General features: G+C 34.6%; 2 long non-coding RNA genes across 2 annotated transcripts; one reads left to right on the forward strand and one right to left on the reverse strand.

The window, feature by feature from the left end:
• Nucleotides 1-3,102: 3,102 nt before the first annotated feature.
• On the reverse strand, nt 3,103-8,333 carry LOC105839439. Its single transcript, XR_001139298.3, has 5 exons — nt 7,812-8,333; nt 7,432-7,610; nt 7,019-7,245; nt 4,133-4,233; nt 3,103-3,851 (listed from the first exon to the last, which is right to left on the reverse strand). It is a non-coding gene; the product is annotated as an uncharacterized LOC105839439 (long non-coding RNA).
• A 412-nt stretch (nt 8,334-8,745) lies between these two features.
• LOC118646213 lies at nt 8,746-18,824 on the forward strand. The gene is made up of 4 exons (XR_004963745.1): nt 8,746-13,360; nt 13,800-13,939; nt 14,382-14,521; nt 14,963-18,824. It is a non-coding gene; the product is annotated as an uncharacterized LOC118646213 (long non-coding RNA).
• Nucleotides 18,825-19,130: the final 306 nt, after the last annotated feature.

Raw genomic sequence — 19,130 nt, forward strand, 5'->3', positions numbered from 1 at the left:
GACATTATGAAGGACAAACGGTGCACAACGGTGGCATTATTAAATATACAATGCGTAGCACCTAATGACGTGACAATATACATATTATTATTAATTTGTACATAATTAATGGATACCGTATTTCGATTCCGATCGCGACGTAAACCGCTCGCCGCAGCGGTTTCATATGGTCAACGCTTTTAAGCAAAAACGATATATATTCCTCCGCCGGATACAAACGGAATAAATTTGCTTAATCGCGGTGCTCATTAGCGCCCGAACTTTAGTCTATGCGCTGCGCTATCGTGTTACTCACCGTGGAATTACGTACTCCCTTTTATATGCGCTACTTCTACTTATCGATTACGTATCTTTAGTCAAAAATTATGAGATTATTTCGGATCGCGATAATGAAAAAGTATATAAGATTATAAATGCGCTTAGTAATCAAACGTCGTGCTTTGAAAGTCGTCTGTAAAATAAGTCCGTGGCTTTTTCTTCTCTTCGCGAGTATACTTTCATCCTTATCAGAGTTATATGTGAAGCTAGAAGTACACCGACAGCCTGAGTTAATTAATTCTAGGTTAGCGATTTGTTGTCTCTTCTAGATTATGTAATCGCCACAATCACCGTTATAACGTCGATAGTAAAAAAAAATTTAATTCACCAACTTTATCACTAAGCAACTTTAATATAATTAATACAAATTATTAAAATTAAGAATTGCAGTATTTAAGATATTTCTAAACTTTTAAGTAAGTAGGTGATCTCTACTAGCATATTTATTCTATAGTTAAATTTACATTATAGTTATACCCTTATGAGATAGAAAAATGTAAAAATAATGAACTTTAAAATTTCAACAATGGAGAGATTAATCAACGAGCTCTGCTAATATGATTTGAAAGTATAAAATATTTAAAAAAATTATGTCCGCGCTGTGTGTATAACTAACCTATCTACTTATTTAATGATTAAATCTGAATATTTCATGTTTTATGATGTAAATACTTTATTTTCGCATAACAAGTGTATACTTACAAGAAATTGATGCTAAATTGTGAAATCTATTTGGAATGGTATCAATTAATAGATATATACCAAAAAATTGTATGCATGTCACTTGTAGAGAAAATTATTGATTATTATTAATATGCAATTGTCACACAGATTCACCGAGCAGAAGATATTATTAACATAGTGCGCGCCACACCCCTCGCCCCTCGCGCAACATCCCTTCTCGTTAATATCACGATGTAATGTGAAGATGTAACGTAACCAAACGTATCCCCTCCCTCCCCCCGTTAACACGCTCGCCAGCGTGGACTCTAGCGGTGCACACCGGCTCTATCGACTCGATTACACCGGCTGGCTGGGTATTACGGTAAACTACTGACTGCGACAATCTGCATTGCGTGGTTCACGCACACGGTACATCCATGGCGACCAAGCCTACATTCCGTCCGATGGCGCACTCGCACGCCGTGCTGCGCCGCTATTACAAACGTAAGGGACTGCTATCGACCATGTTTCACCTGTCATATCGGGCCGATATGCGCAGAACTACGGGAACCTAACCGACGACCGTGCACTGATACGAATTACTTCGGCTTCCGGTAACGTGCGGCCGCAATTAATTTCTACGCGGGCCCGAGGTTTCCACGATATAATTACGAGGGTAAACATAATCGTCATAGATTGCTCGTCATACTACATTTTCCACTTCCTGGCGTTGTTTCCATCTGGTATAATACGATATAATTTTTATGCGATATAATAAGGAACAAAATAGAAAAGCTATCTTGTGTAAAAATTCATAGAATGGGATACCCGCGCGATTGAGAAAGGAAGATAAGTATGTTTATTCACCGCAATTGAAAAAAAGTTCCATTTAATTGCAAATCTGCAGCTACAGAAAAAACACTATGCTTACGTATTGTTTGCGCAGCGCTTCCATGATACCATCTGGTATGTTATTTCCATACGTTAGAAACACCTGCGAGCCTTGCGAATCGAGCGTAAGTTCAATATTTTGTAGCCTTTTTTTCACGAGAGTATACGGAATTCTTCTGTTTGTGTTTTTCTCGTGTACGGATTTAACAGCAAAAATTTACAAGCAAAACAACCGTTTGTAAGAAATATTTATGCGAAGTGTCCACCGCGATCATCACACAATATTTTCACAGTATATTCTAAAAAAAATTAGAATAAAAAATATCCTAATAGTCAAGTGCTGAAATCAATAATCTTTTACGAATAGATGATTAATATCAGATAAATGATATCACATGGGATTCGCCCGTTTAAATTCATAATTACCAACGTGTACCAAAACGAGTCATCTATTATCAATTCTCACAGTCGAGATGATATTGATTTTCACTGCGCGGCTGATTTTGTTCTTTCGTTTTTTATTTGCATTGCAAATTAGGTTTGTTGCGAATATTAATTAACCGTGATAATCACTATTTGTTCAGATAGGATTGCATTCTATGTCCCTTGATATTTGTCATAATCGCGGTAACGCGACGATACAAAAAGTGTATACTTACAATTACTTTAGTATTATGACAATGCATTAATTAAAAAAGCATTTATGTAAATTAATTTCTCATTTTACTTTACTACAAATATTTATATCCTGATAGAAACAAAGTTGTATGATTTTAACAAGTAAAACATTAAAAATTAAAATTTTTTAAGAATAAATCGTAAAAATTAAATTCAATTACAAATTAATTATAATGACATGCTCACACGTAATTGTCAAAATACGACAATTGAGTGGAATTCCTGACACATAACTGCATATTATTACACTTTACATTATATATCTAGAAAAATGTATCTGATTTCACAGGCTATTTTAATTTTATTGAATAATTGTGATTAAATGTATTTTAGTTGACTTTATTTTCAAATTTTTTAAATTAATAATAAATTAACTTTAAAATTTTTAATTTCAAGCCAAAACTTTCCGGTAAAAATGTATTAATTAGGCTTCCGGCACTTCTGTTTTAATTGATAATCCTTTTTCAACACGTATTTATTACTTGTATTAGTTTTTATTATTTTTTATATAAAGCACGTTTTTTAATGTATAATATAATATAATATTACAAAATATAAAAAAATATTTTTAAAATACTACACATACAAAATATGATCAAATTAGTTACACATTCAAAAATTTTTATTAATGTAGAATTCAAAAACTATTCCAAATATGATAACGTAAATAAACATATAGATAAATATAATTATTATTAATTTACGATATTGGTGCTTAAGTAAATTTAAAGAAGGTAACAAAAAATCATTAATAAATTTCATTTATATACTTTCAATCATAGGAATAATTCAATCATACACATAAATATTTTATAGAATATTTGAAAAAATATGGAAAAAAGTATAGGTAAAGTTTCGATATGCAAGTTAACTTTGTCAAGAAAGATAAATCTAATAATCATGCTAACGAACACAGTAAATAAATCGATTGGCAATACAATATTCGATTGCGATACGTGTAATTTATACAGTATTCAATGCAACACAAATGCTCTATAATTATCACTACTCTACGCTTTAACAAATATAATTTTCATAATTGCATTCCTGTACATAAATTTAATAATGTGTCAAATGACCCACGATTGATTGCACATATAAAACCTAACTATATCCTTTATTTTTTATAAATTAAAATCAACCTTATGAGCATTACAAAAATTAGAAAATTCGTTTTATAATTGCGTTATTGCCATATTTTTTCTTCGACATAAATTCATTATTTCAATAAAATATTTATTTATCACTCACCAACCGATGCGCGACAGCGGAGTTACTGCAACACTGACTGTACGATGATTCTGTAACATACAAATGTAACATCCATTAAGACAAATCTAAATAATCTTTCAAAAATTAATTATTAAGCCTACTAAATTTTTTATTCATTTTCATATTTTTAAATATTTGTAATAATAATGTTAAAAAAACAATTATTTAATAATAAACTTTAAAAACTCTTATAAAGTTTCAGAAATATCTTTTTTTTTAATTATTACTTTTAAATTTAAAATTAATTTTAAAATAACTGATTCAAATAAAGAACGGTTAATTTTGCAAAGACAAAAAAAAGAATACTCACCACAAAGTTGCTCTGCTGGCACCCGATACCTATCCTAGGCCTCCTCCTCCTCTCAGACTATTTAGGTTGTTAATCTTGTAAGAATTTCCATGTAGCACTTTCTGGGTTAAAGAATATCAATTGTAAATCGATTGATGAGAATAGATTAAACAAGCGTCAATATCGATCAAAGCAGATCTTGATGTCTAATAATAATTTTGTGTGAATTATTCAATACTCAGTTCATGCACGCTGCGCGCTGATTATTTGTCTTGACGTAATCTTAAAGAATTTGGTTAAAATAATATTTTTAGTACTAAATTTTTTACAATATTTTCTTTCCAAACTCCTATCCGCTTATTTCCGGAAACTAAACATTGTATTATATTAATACTGATGAAAACATCTTAGATAATTAAAGAAACAAAAACTAACATTCATAGATTTTTCTAAATAAACTTTGTTAAAAACGAATTTTTCGAAACCGAAGACAAAATTTGTACAATATTTTTCACAAATTGCATTATTTAACCAATAGTAAATATATTATTGATAATATTTATGAATTAAAAATTGTAATTCACAAAATTGAAAACAAATATTAGTTTGGACAATAGTATATAAAAAATTAAAATGTTTTTGGAACTTTTGTTTAGTGATAGAACTACTTTGAGGCGATTCGATTAAAGGGAGAAAAAATAATATTTTCATTCATGATAGATTAATTTATTCATTACTCTCAAACTATCCGAATTATTAATTTCGCCAAACCTTTCTTGACGTAATTCTCTCACGAAAATGCTCATATTTTCGATCGCACGGTGTTTTGCACATCACGAAATTAAAGCTACACGATGAACCAAATGCGATTTGTTTTTATCAGCCGAATCGGTAGCAACAAATGCGTTAACTCTTTCGTCGTTTTAGACTTTTTTTATCCTCCCACCTTGTCGAGATCAAGGAAGGATATGCTTAACAAAAAGAAACAAACAAATATCAATCAATTCTTCGCCATTGTGAAATATTTCATTCACAAAATTGATGTCGAATATCTCAATCCGATTTATCGTCACTTAATAATTTAATAATAAATAAATTGTATTAAATAAGATATTTGACATATATTCCATTTATTTTTAGCAAGAAAAATGCTAAAAATAACAGAAATAGATGTCGAATATTTTATTCAATGTAATTTATCTATATTATGAAGGAATGCTTAATTTCATCTCGTGTTAAAAATAACAGGTAAATTATATTTAAAGCATCAAAATATCAAATATGTAAGATATATTTATATCTAAGAAGTCATCGTTATAAATTGCAAATTATTTAAAAAATAATTGAATAAATTAGACAAAATATCTTCTGTTAAATTATATAACAGCTGCTTTATACTTAAAAATATTTAAAAGTAGAATTTATGGACGCATGATTCGATAACCACTAACTGTTCCTGATAATTTTGCTTTAAGCATGACAGTCATATAAAGCGATTCGCATCAGTTGTTGCGAGAATGATAACACGGCGATCTACGTATATGTAAACGACGTGTTGTACGCCAAAGAAAAAAAATCAAAAGTATGTGCTGGTCAATTGCCATCACGAATTATTTAATGCTTTATAAAATATTCGCGCCTGATATTCTGTTTCTGGCATTTGAAATCAATTTCGATGCATAAGCTATCATAACATTGAATTTAAATCTAATATTTATTTGAAATGTGATACCAAATAACTGCCAATTTAAATATATTTTATGTATCTTAATTTATTATTTCATGCCAAATTTTGCTAGAGAGAAATAAAATTACATAAATTTTTATTATAATTAATAGAATCTTTCTTGTAATTTTAGTGAATAAAAAAAATAACTCGACACGTCGTAAAAAATGAGATAACACATATTTTATTTGGGTTTATTAAAAATCACAATTTTTTGGCTCTTCTCAGAAAATGTGAAAAAAAAAGATAATAACATTTTTTTTTGTTGTAAAACTAATCTATTAAATATAGTTTTACTTCTTAGATATAAAAGTTTTTTAAAAAAGTAATAATTGCAAAAAAAGTAAAAACTTTTTTATAAAGTAATAACTGTAATTTTGGAATTTTATATAATAATTTAATAAAACTTTTACATAACTAGAAAACACTTAGGAAAATGAAATATTAAGAGATTAAAATTATGTGTAATATTAACTAATAAAAATATTTTTAAAAATATTTGGCTACATTAATTTTACAAAAAATAGTTAATATTTTTGAAAACCTTAAAATAAATACAAAATTTTATTTAATTTAATACTACATACTTTTTTCATTTATGTACAAATGACAATATAAAGTTCAGATTTACTTCAAAAGTGGAAGTTAATTTTTTCTCCAATTATTTTATTAAAATACGTTAAATTTTTGCTGCACAGAGTTTTGTTAGAGTTAACGCGCAAGTAAAATTTATCTGATTTCTTAATAGTATTTTTTCTAGAAAAGAAAAAGAACGAAAATCTAGAATCTCGAAAAATATATACACAGAAAACATATAAAAAAATAAAAGTATTAAAATCAAATTTATTTATTTGTATAGAGATATAATCACGCACGTTATTGATTTTTAAATATCAAATTTAATATATCATAAATTTTAATTATACCTGCGTATACCGTATAACTTTTACAATACTGCAGGACATAAATAAATTTGTAAGTAATAAAGTGTAGAGTAATATTAGTAAAAACTGGCAATTGAAAATTTATTTGTTTGATTTCCTACCTAAATTGAATAATACAAATTTTAATATTAAAAGTAATGTAGCAATTCGTGTGTTTTCACAAAGTGTGTAAAATTTAATAGTATGTAATAAAAAATAACAAATATTAATAATAAGATATATAATACGATCACTTACCCATAAAAGACGTATCATCCTTGCTGTCTGCTAAGCCTTCGCTTCTTGCTCGTAGATCTCTTCGTTGCACTCCCACAATATTTATTCATTTGAAACGCGGTTAATCACGCGATAACGTAGAAAAGACCGCACGAAGGGAAGATTCACAAAAGTGCAAAATCTCCTGCGAGAATCAGCGTGATTCGAATAACAAATCTCTCGAAAGCCAGCCGGATGTACGAACGAATCTGCGAACAATATTAAACGAACAAATATTAAAACATAGGTTATGGCTACACGTACACGAAGTCATTAATGGTTTAACGCATAAATTTATGCACATATCGAATACACGTACATGCATTTTCCATGTACCCCCTGACAGACGCTTAAATTCGATAAGTTATAAGATATTAATAACCACGCGTGTGTACCTGTCGAAGGTGTGGCGACACCGAGATGTACGCCACAAACAAAAAGCCATCTTCTCGATACGCTGACCATGTCATTAATTATCCGAGAGATCGGAGAATCGCCGTTCGAAGTTTCGCCGTTTCTTAGAACACCATTGAATCTCACTGTTTCGCCACGTATCACGCAATCTCGAGCCTGCCTGTAAAATAAAACGTGATGAATGCAATCGCCGACTCTCGAACACACCGAACTTTCCGCGAACGTAAACAAAATACTCGCGCGCGACTATGCAACTAACCACAAAAAAATAACAAGCGCGAGCTATCCGAATGACGAATGCGATTATCACCGGCGAGTGTAACGAGGTTATTCCTTACAGCTAAGTAAGCAGCTCTTATACCTGCTTATGGTTGGACCGAGTCATTCGCGATGCACAATTTCGTATAGATCACTCGTCTCTGCACGCAGCCTCCGATCGCGTACAGAAAGAGAATCCGTTTGTCCACTTTTCATGGCGGCGCGGCGTCTCGAAGACTCATACAACTAGAAGCGAGGCACATCGCCTATTACCAGCCTGACCGTTCGCGATCGAGTAAGAGCGCGCGGTGACCTCCGTCTACGCCCTTGTTGTCGCGCGGGTCATCGCGAACGTTCGAGCTCGGAGCTGAGCGACGTGTGACGCGTCCGTCGAAAGAAACATGCGAGGGAAAACTAACGGTCGGCCGGTCGGCGACGAACGACCGTTTGCCGTGACGTCACGCGCGATGGACGACGCTTAACTGCGGCCAATTTCATGCCGAACCTTCCCGAGTTCGTGAACGCATTCTGCGTGATCCTGTCGGTTCGGATACCCGACCGACGACTTAAAATCGCTCGTCGTTCACCGACTCGATGAAGGGCGTATGAAATTTACACGTTTGAATCCATGATGTGCATGGAAATGTCCTCGAGTTAATGAATCTACACAAAAAAAAAAAAATGTTTCACCGACATAGACAGATTTCTTGATATCACAACCATAAAAGCCATTGCACGTACATTTTTTTAATCGTAATCGTAAGAAATTGAGCAATACGATTAGTTAATTCAGTCGGTTACAACTAATTTGAGCAATATGATTGGTCGAAATCTTACGATTACGATTAAGGAAATGTACGTGCAATGGCTTTAATGTATTGTTAATTGTTGTAGCTGTTAGAATTATTTTGCTTTCGCCAGTAGAATAATTAAGGGGATTCTAAAGTCTGTTTATCAACAAAAAGACAGTAATTTTTGTTTTGTAATATCATTTTATTTCTTTTATAGATTTGAAAGTCTTCAGAATGAAAGAATACGTATTACTACCAGTCTGCGGGATAGAGTTTCTACCAAAAACGGAAAACAATTGTTAATTCGTTGTTACATCTTAAGACGATCTTAAAGCCAGGATCTATGTTACCGATATTTTATTTAACCATTTAGTATCAAATTAAATTTATAGAATTGAAAATTCTTTTACACATTTAAAGTACGTACACAAATAAACCCGAGAATAATTAAATTAAGACTAAAGATGCAAAACAATTTTTAAAGTTCATTTGTTCATGAAAATATTTGCTTTAAAAGACAAGTTGTATAGCTTTTATATGTACATTGATGTACATATAAAAGATGAATGATACATTCGAGTTCGGAATAGATTGAGGATAAAACTATATTCGTCAAATTACGATTAAAAGCTGTAAAAAAAAAGTTATTTGATCGAGCAAATTTTATTCATCTAAGTGCTTTCACTACATATGCAGAATGGTTAGTAGAGCAGTCTGCAAAAATTTTTTTCATTCTCGGTAAAGTTTAATTCATGAGGTGATATTAATACGTATGCTTTAATTCTAGAAAAGAATTTCCAAATCTATAAAAGAAATACATACGACATCTCATTGATGTACACGAATGACTCTACATTAGAATTTTTGTTGAAGTTGCAAGATCTCTTTTTTTAAGTGTAACAACGATAGAAGAGCCGCGATATGCTGATTGCTAACAACATTGCTTGTCCAGTTTCGAGACAAAATTTCGAGATTGCACGAGAAGGGAACATTAATTAAAATCGAGGAGAGACAAATGAATTTTAATACTCAGTAATATTTCTTATGTAAAATGTGATATACAATTTTCAGTTTCTCGCAAATTTTCTTAAATTCGATATCTCGCGTGCTGTGCGCTACATCGGGGCGGTTATTCGGTTTATATCTTAAAAAGTGACTCGAAAGAACTGATATCATAAATCCATCACTGTCCCCATAAGACGGGATTGAAAAACATGGATCTGAAAAGATTGAATGGCTCATTGGTCGACGCAAACGCGACAGCCAATCGGATGCGTTAACAGTGCCTGCGATCGCAGCGTATTCGCTTCGACTTCACGCAGTTGCCCGAATAAATAAAACTTTTTTCGACATCGTTAAGATTAACAGACAGCACCTCGAGCCCTTTCACGTTTCGACGATCTCTTTCGCGGCTAACCTCTTCTCCAACGGAAGGAGATTCTCGTCCCCCCAATGTCGCGGTGACCCATTGTTTTCAATCTTCGGTGAGTTTTCAATTCGCGCATGTCAACGGAGACAGTGACGGATTTACGGGAGCGGGATTTCTTGGAAATCGCATTCGGTATACACCGTTCGATTTCGAGTGTTGACATTTTTTTTCCGTTGGCAAAAAGGCACAAGCGAGGCTCGTGCCTCGGCGACTCGGCTACGCGTTTTTTTTTCTCTTTCTGGAAACGATTCTCGAAGTGACCAATCAGCTACTCGCTCCCATGAGTTCCCCACTCTTTCTACAATGCCTCAAGTGGACGCGAGTCAGTTGTATCGCGAGGACACGGGTGCAAGTATTATTTACGTTTCGCGGTCTCGCGTTCGTTTTTACGTTCGTCGAGAGTGAAAATCGCGTACGAACGTGTGTCAGGAATATCGCATCGAACAACGGGCGATCACTTTTATATTTTCGGGACGATATAACTACGAGAGATATACGTAAGATACATTTGGTATCGCGAGTGTATCGCCTTTCAGTCCGTAGTGTCGGTGGCTCGCCTGAAAGATTTTCGCGTTTCTTATTTGATGTAGAATTTGATTGAGATATTGGTGCTCGAGCTATTCTCCTCCCCTCGTCCTCTTTTACATCGCGGCCGGTCTCTTTTTCTCGAAAGGTTTACTCGTAGGTGGCCAGCGGGGACCGTTTTCTCCCGTCTCAATCATCAATTTTCGATAAGTATCTCGATTTCGTCGGACGGCACGATGTCGTATAATTTATTTCGCGATAACGCATCTTATCCGCCGGAAGTGAATATCGCGATCAACGGCGATCGCCTCTGTGTGTTCGTTCGTAAGAGGCTCGTTTGTAATCTGTGCGTGAGGTGTGAAAAATGGAGCAACGTCGCGTGAGAGAAATGCCCGGGATTTTAATATCGTCAAGTGTGCCGCGTCTGATACACGGCGCGCTTCAGTTCGCAGTGGTCCGTCGCCCGTGCGAACGTGGCTTCGCGTTCTCCGTCTCGTCGACGTGAATATTAATTCAGATCTCAAGACTGGGCTTCGCCCGCCCGTGAATCTCGCTCGCGTTTACTTCGCAATTAGTCTCTTTCGAAATGTGCATCGAGTTGACCTTCATAAGCCCCGCTCGGTACCTCATTCCCTTCGGAACGATGTCGGGTGCGCGTGCGAGGTTAGGTTACGTTGCTTAATTCGCGATCGCGCATCTTTTCATCCATCGAATATCGCGTGAAACAACGGCGATTACCTCGACGTGTCGATTAGTTTGCACAAGATATGAAAAATAAAGCAACGTCGTGCGTGTGAAATACGCGGAGAATATTGCGTGGTGTAAAGTGCGTCACTTCCGATACGCCTCGGTCGGTAATGATCGTCGGTTGTCCGAAAGTGGTTTCGCGTTCTTCGTCTCGTCGACGTGAATATTTATTTAGATCTTAAAACTGGGCTTCGCCCGCCCGTGAATCTCGCTCGCGTTTACGTCGCAATTAGTGTCTTTCGAAATTCACATCGAGTTAACCTTCATAAGCCGTCCCGTTGTTTCGCTCGGTAGGCGAGGTTAGATTGCTTAATTCGCGATCGCGCATCTTTTCATTCATCGAATATCTCGTGAAATAACGGCGATTACCTTGACGCGTGGATTAGTTCGCACAAGATTTGAAAAATAAAGCAACGTCGTGTCCAAGTTTACCTAAAAATGTGTGTACTCCGCGATATCGGCGAGTCGATCGAAAATCCGCCGCGTGAGCAAACTACGACATATATATCATGGCGTATTTCGATACATAGCATCTTATTCCGGTGGACGGGTGCCTCTCGCCCTGTATAGCTAGCCGTGTATTCATTCTCACATTACGTATCTATCACGGGAGATCGTAATCGTAATCGTGTAATTTAACACGGTATGGTAATCGCCGTAAGACGCGAGCATATTATGCTGTGTCATTGTATGTGAGGGTGGCCGCGTATAGGTGGCGCCTGAAATTTTCTCCGCGATCTTTCGATAAATCTCTGTTAGTTTGACCGTCGTCCCGGTTGATTTTTCGCGGCGGGTGCCGGAGGAGCCGCTGCTACGCGCGGATTCGTGCGGCATTTCTGCGTTTCGTTCTAGTGTCGCGATACATTGATGTCAGGAGCAATCGGCGCGACGTTACGACGGACGGAGGACGGCCTCGCCCAGAGTCACGCGAGTGAAGTTGTTTCCGGTACTTTTCGGAGCGACGTGATACGCGACGGTTGGTCCACGGGCGGCGTCACGGGGGGTCGTCTATTTAAGTAGGGGGGTATGACGCCGACTGACTCTTCTTATCCGACTCTGTTTACGCATATTCGCTTCTCGTGTGTCGATCGACGTTTCCCTGAACCGTGAATATATTCCGCGAGATTCAGCCGATCGGGATCAGCCGCGCGAGCAAACGGCTACGTCAGAGCTACGTCACGGCGTCATTTCGGCCATATTGCATTTCGGGAAAGTGCCTCCCGCTCCGGTGGCTCGGTGTGTTTATTCTCGTGTAATATTCGTTAATGTTCGACGTGTGTGGCTGTTACTTTACGTGTCGGAGTTAGGATCGCGGTAGGTAGCGCGTGAAATTATCCGCGCGAGCTTCCGAAAACGTCGCAGTTGGTTTCAAGTCGTCCGTTGTCCGTCCGTTGCGTCGGTCGTTTTGGCGGAAACCGAAGTTGTAGCTACAGGTTACTTTCTCACCGGGCGAACACCTGAACGCGTCGCGTGCCGTTGATGTGTCGGGAGTGTCGTGCAAAGTGCCGGGCGATCGCGTTGTGGCCCGATTGATATACGAACGTCGTTAACCTTGTTCTCGCGAGTGCCATGAATCGACACGCGTCGTGTCTCGGTTCGGACGACCGTCGGTTGTCCGAAGGTGGTTCGCGTTCTTCGTCGATGCAAAGATCAATTGAAACCTCAGAAACTGTGCTCGAGCACTTAGTTTTTTTCCCTTCTGGGAAAGTGTACTTGCACGTCGTGTCTTCTTCGTCATTCTCGAATATACTCGGTCCCGTCGCGAGGACGCACGAAATTGGAGTTCCGCGATTTCGCGTCTTTATTTCGTGAAGTGGAATATCGCATTATTCGAAGCATCAGGAGTGACTCGAACGGCGGCCGCAATCGCTCGGCGTGTTTTCTTGTTCGCGCGATCGTTTCGCGAAATTCGTAGGCGGCGTCGCGATGATCTAACCTAACCTAACCTAACTTAACGTAACCTGTTCGTCCGGTCATTTGCATACGACGACATACGAACATCGCGCGAGTGATAGTGCGGATGCAACCAAGGGCACGTGTTACAACAAAAGGGAAAGGGATACCCGGAAGCAAGGCAATGACGACATATTGGCTGGTGAACGAGATTACTTGTTATATTGCGCTTGCGATTGTCGTTTCAATGACAGTCAATATAATCAAGTAAGTAGATAACGAGATTTACTGTCGTACAAAACTGCACATCTGATAAAAATGCTATATTTAACAGTAGAAAAAATGACTTTCGGCTTTTATTTTGTTAATAAAAAATATAAGCATATAAAAAGCATATAAAATAATTTACATTTCTGTATATTAGTTTTTCGATATATTTATGATATTTAATATCTACACAGATGCAAAGTATTTTGAACATTATAATTTATTATTATTTAAATTGTTTATATAAATTTTAGATATCTATTTATTATTTATATAATTCTGCAAAATAGTAAGAGGAGAAAAAATTTTTTTGAGAATTATATAATTTTTTAATTAGTTTTAAAGAACGAACAAAGAATTCGAAGCACGCAATAATTATTTTTTGAGATATTAATTATTTTAAACGCTGTTATAATTTGATTTTATTTGCATTTTACAGATTACCATTGCAACTCCACCGCTACGCGTTAGTGTATTGGTACCTGGAAGCAAGGCAATGACGACATATTGGCTGGTGAACGAGATTACTTGTTATATTGCGCTTGCGATTGTCGTTTCAATGATAATCAATATAATCAAGTAAGTAGATAACGAGTTTTACTGTCGTAAAAACTGCACATCTTATAAAAATGCTATATTTAACAGTAGGAAAAATGGCTTTTAGCTTTTATTTTGTTAATAAAAAATATAAGCATATAAAAAGCATATAAAATAATTTACATTTCTGTATGTTAGTTTTTCGATATATTTATGATATTTAATATCTACACAGATACAAAGTATTTTGAACATTATAATTTATTATTATTTAAATTGTTTATATAAATTTTAGATATCTATTTATTTATTATTTATATAATTCTGCAAAATAGTAAAAAGAGAAAAAATTTTTTTGAGAATTAGATAATTTTTTAATTAGTTTTAAAGAACGAACAAAGAATTCGAAGCGCGCAATAATTATTTTTTGAGATATTAATTATTTTAAACGCTGTTATAATTTGAATTTATTTGCATTTTACAGATTACCATTGCAACTCCACCGCTACGCGTTAGTGTATTGGTACTCGGAAGCAAGGCAATGACGACATATTGGCTGGTGAACGAGATTACTTGTTATATTGCGCTTGCGATTGTCGTTTCAATGACAATCAATATAATCAAGTAAGTAGATAACGAGATCTACTGTCGTAAAAAACTGCACATCTTATAAAAATGCTATATTTAACAGTAGGAAAAATGGCTTTTGGCTTTTATTTTGTTAATAAAAAATATAAGCATATAAAAAGCATATAAAATAATTTACATTTCTGTATGTTAGTTTTTCGATATATTTATGATATTTAATATCTACACAGATACAAAGTATTTTGAACATTATAATTTATTATTATTTAAATTGTTTATATAAATTTTAGATATCTATTTATTTATTATTTATATAATTTTGCAAAATAGTAAAAGGAGAAAAAATTTTTTTGAGAATCATAATTTTTTAATTAGTTTTAAAGAACGAACAAAGAATTCGAAGCGCGCAATAATTATTTTTTGAGATATTAATTATTTTAAATGCTGTTATAATTTGAATTTATTTGCATTTTACAGATTTCCATTGCAACTCCACCGCTACGGGTTAGTGTATTGGTAAGTACAAAATTATTAAAATACATGCATTTATTTGTTGGTTTATTGTGCAGAAAAGGAATACATTTTCTATGTCATAGTTTCTATGTCTAGATTGCATCATAAAAAATTTATATATCAATTAAAATAAATATTGTCTTTTTTTCTAATGAATACACTTCAAATTAAAAAAAAATTTTTATGTTTATAATTTATGCGTGTGAACGTTAAATTATAGTATTGAAAGCCAAAAAGATGTAGAATTAACGAGAATATGGTTGCTAATAGGCGCGAAAAAAAAGAATATAATTAGAGTTCCCATGCATAAGGCAAGTCACAGCATAAAAGTTGTCTTCGCGTGCACGGTCAAACTGCCGTGACAGTAAAAATCGCAAAGTACAGTAAAAGTTCATAATAGAAAAGATAAAAAATAAAACTGTGTAACAGTGCACAAACTAATAGCGCGAACGAACTTTCGAAGATAAACTGCTTGATCCGCTGACGATCCTAAAAAACTTGACTTGCGGCGTGTCTTGCTTTTCCGTAACGTAAACGTTGCCGTCGAACAGTCGATTTAGCTCAAAATGACATACAAATATTTATCTTCTAGAGTTCTTCCTTGTGATTGTGCTGTATACTTGATGTTTATCTGGAATTATTTATAAAAATTTTATTTTTTTGAAGAGATTCAAACGCGTTTGCTGCGATATGCCGTAATAAATTTAATTTACAAGCAAAACTGTGCAACAAAAAAAAATTGAATTTTATGTTGACGGCGGTGTATCTTTATAATCTGTAGTTGCTAAAATTATGATGAGTGAATTTCTGTCGAAAAATTGTCACAGAAAATAACACGGATACGAAGAAATTATGACATTGCAAAGTTTTCCTACATTAAAATTGACAGCGATTATTTTTTGATGAATCTATAATTTACTGTAATAAGATTGTGTGTTTTGCGATTCGAAATATCACATTTGCTATGTTATCGCTATTGATCAATGATTGTTGCTTGTATAAACGCATTATTAATTGTCGATACATAAAAATACACATTTGTGTATTTGTACATTATTTCACGGTTTGTGTTTATTATATTTTTTTTTAACAGGAAAATATGATTTATGAAAGAAATTGAAAATTCTTAATTTTTAAGTTTGTTTCTTGGAACGAATGTTCCATTCGAATATAGCGAACGTTTTAACGCTATATTTATCGTTATTCTGAATGCGTGCTTATCTGAAACGCTGTGAGTTTTCATTGCATGAGCTTCGTGCATCGATCCACCCCATCCTTCTTAAAGCTGTCTTGATCCGCCGTTAAGCGCGGGGTAATAAACTCCACGGCGGCTCATTAAAGTGAACTTTATGCCTCTTTTTATTTTGCATGGCACAATGTTTATTAACGTTTACAATAAATATCACTCTTATCGGTACGTTTCGCCACCTTGTTAACTCGCATTGATTTTTCTCGTTGCGATGGGCGGCGGAGGGAGTAAAGAATGGACGAATCGTCGAGTCTCGTGGATTTTGATAAATAGTGTCATCCTGTAAACGGATTCAAAAACGTTCGCCACTAAACCCGTATAATTCAGATACTCTCTCTCTCTTCCCGAGGTTCGCCCATCTTCCTCCCCGCGCTATTATACGATGTTTGCGAACTATACCGGTCGCTTCCACTTTCCGTCGACCCCTTATTCCGGCTATTAATCTCTCCTAGACAATTCCGTGGAAACCCAATGCACCAAAACACGTCGCCGAAAAAAGTCGCGCATAATACCCTGTATGTACTCATCCTACATTTAACATCCGAACGCTTAAACTGTTGATTCGCGGTATAAGGGTTGCGTTTAACGTTAACACGAGAGAAGACATTGCCACATGTTGGCCTGGATGCATAACGTATGGAATGAGGAATATATATTTTTGGAAAACAAAGTGAGTCAATCTTTCGTGTCTACTATTTTTCATGCTATCACTTAGATCTATAATCTGGAGTAATAGCATGCGCGAGACGTAGCTCCGTTTTATATTTAAAATGGTTAGTAAATCTAAAAGTCGTAATGGCTCGTAGTAAAGATGTCCGCGTTGAAGAAATAGAATTAAAACTTAAACATGTTCTACAAGCCGATGCGCGCCGAGTTGGAATAAAAAAGTGAAGCGAGCGAGAGTTAAGCCGGGGTTATATCGGACGGAATTAATTGAAGCACTTTAGAAGACTCTATCGTGTAGCAGTTTACATAAGAATGCTGCGCAACGAATGTTTCTCCAACGTAATAACATACCTAGTATTCTGAAATAGCTTTGTACACACAGTCAACGCAAGAGACGTAATAAAAGACGTAATGTCATATCCACATGTTATTTTAAATAACAATTTACAGAAATCTGAAAAGCTTAGAATATCAGATAGCTGATGTATTACAAGAAGGACTTATTTTTCAGATTAATGAAAAGTTTTCCCATTTCTCTAAATGGGAAAACTTTTTTGCGAACAAATTTTTGTTTTTTGAGAAACAAAAGTGAAAAGCTCTGTTATGAAATAGGATTGCTAAATATGGGATTTGATTGATCACTGACATTTGAATTATAGAGATTTATCGATTAAGAACACACACGTAGTCCATTTCAGAGTTTGGTTTGTTCTATGGAATTTTTTTTATCTATATACATATATCTAAATTCGTCCTTGTCAATAAATCGTCGAGTCATCTATCGCACAATCGATTTTCCTATCTGCGAGTTTAAGTGCGAGAAAATGTCTTGCCAGTCACGTGTTCCGGCGATCGATATTTAATAGCGGCTGTCACGGTTAGGAATTCGATCGTAAAACTTTCATCTCAATGGCGCTGAACTCGCAAACTACGCTGAAGATCTTATCGTGTGACTGCTGCAGGAGCGGGTATATAGCAGGCGCGATGTAAAAAGAGTTGGTCGGCAATTCTCGTCGGTATATCCAATTTTGTGACGGTCGCGAAAGTGAATTAATAAACGTAAAATTTCCATTTATAATCAATTGAACGCATATATATTCGTCTTAACAAGAGAAAAGATAGAATGCCGGATCAGCTATTTTCGTCTATAGCTGTTATCGATAATGCATCACAAACGCTTCAATAGCTGTAGTCATGGAAGGTAAGGTCTAAAGCAAACACGATCAACGGCTCTCGGAGTGATACAGTGTACGGATTGTTCCCTGTGTACAGACACCTATTATCATACGAAAGCAACAGACGTTAGACACAAGTAAATTAATTCAAATCTGTAATCATTTGAGATTTAATACTAACTTGTTCACAATTTATTAAGAAGGATAAACCGATATCATTTATCATACAATAATTACATACTTTTTCAATCATAATATAATCAAATTGATGAAGCGTTGAATAATTAATCAAATAACTAAAGTCTCAGAAAACAAAGCGACACAAAGAAATGTTTATGTTAATTGTTTGTTACGTTATTATATTTTTAATTATTGTTGAACTTTTCCCAAATTTACTTATTTCAATTTTTTATAACAATATTGATTTTGTTCTTCTATATCAAATAAATTATTGATTTATTAAAATATTTTACTCTATATACAATCTATCAATTGAACCATTTTATTAGTTTTGTCTTTAAGAATTTCTGAAAAGAATTTTTATTAAAATGTTAAATGAGAATTGATTTCTTCGTGGTACTGTCTATTTTTTATTAATTCGTGTAAAAGAATATGAGAAAAGTACTTCATGTATTTTTTTTTAATATGAAAAAAATGATATAAAAGAATGTATCATTAAATAAAAACGTAAGAGTATAGATTTTTAAGCTCGCAAAATGCAGACGCAAATTAAAAAGAGGAAAAAAGGATAAAAAATGAACAGAAGTTGAGTAATAATTAAGAAATCATAATATTTATTCTCGAATCACATAAGGCTAAAAACATTGAGAATAAATTAACCAATATAACGTACAGTTTCGTAAGAGTATGGAAGGCATTTCATGGTACATAATAATCAATTATATCAAGAGAGAATTTGCTTTATGAAAATATTCCGCGACACAGGCTTTTCAAATCGGTCGTTTCATGCGATAACGATATAATATAAAAGCTCACACAACGTTAAAAGCCACGAGGACAGACGCGGGAATTGAAATACGAG

This window comes from Monomorium pharaonis, chromosome 6, assembly GCF_013373865.1.
Source record: "Monomorium pharaonis isolate MP-MQ-018 chromosome 6, ASM1337386v2, whole genome shotgun sequence".
Taxonomy (NCBI): Eukaryota; Metazoa; Arthropoda; class Insecta; order Hymenoptera; family Formicidae; genus Monomorium; species Monomorium pharaonis.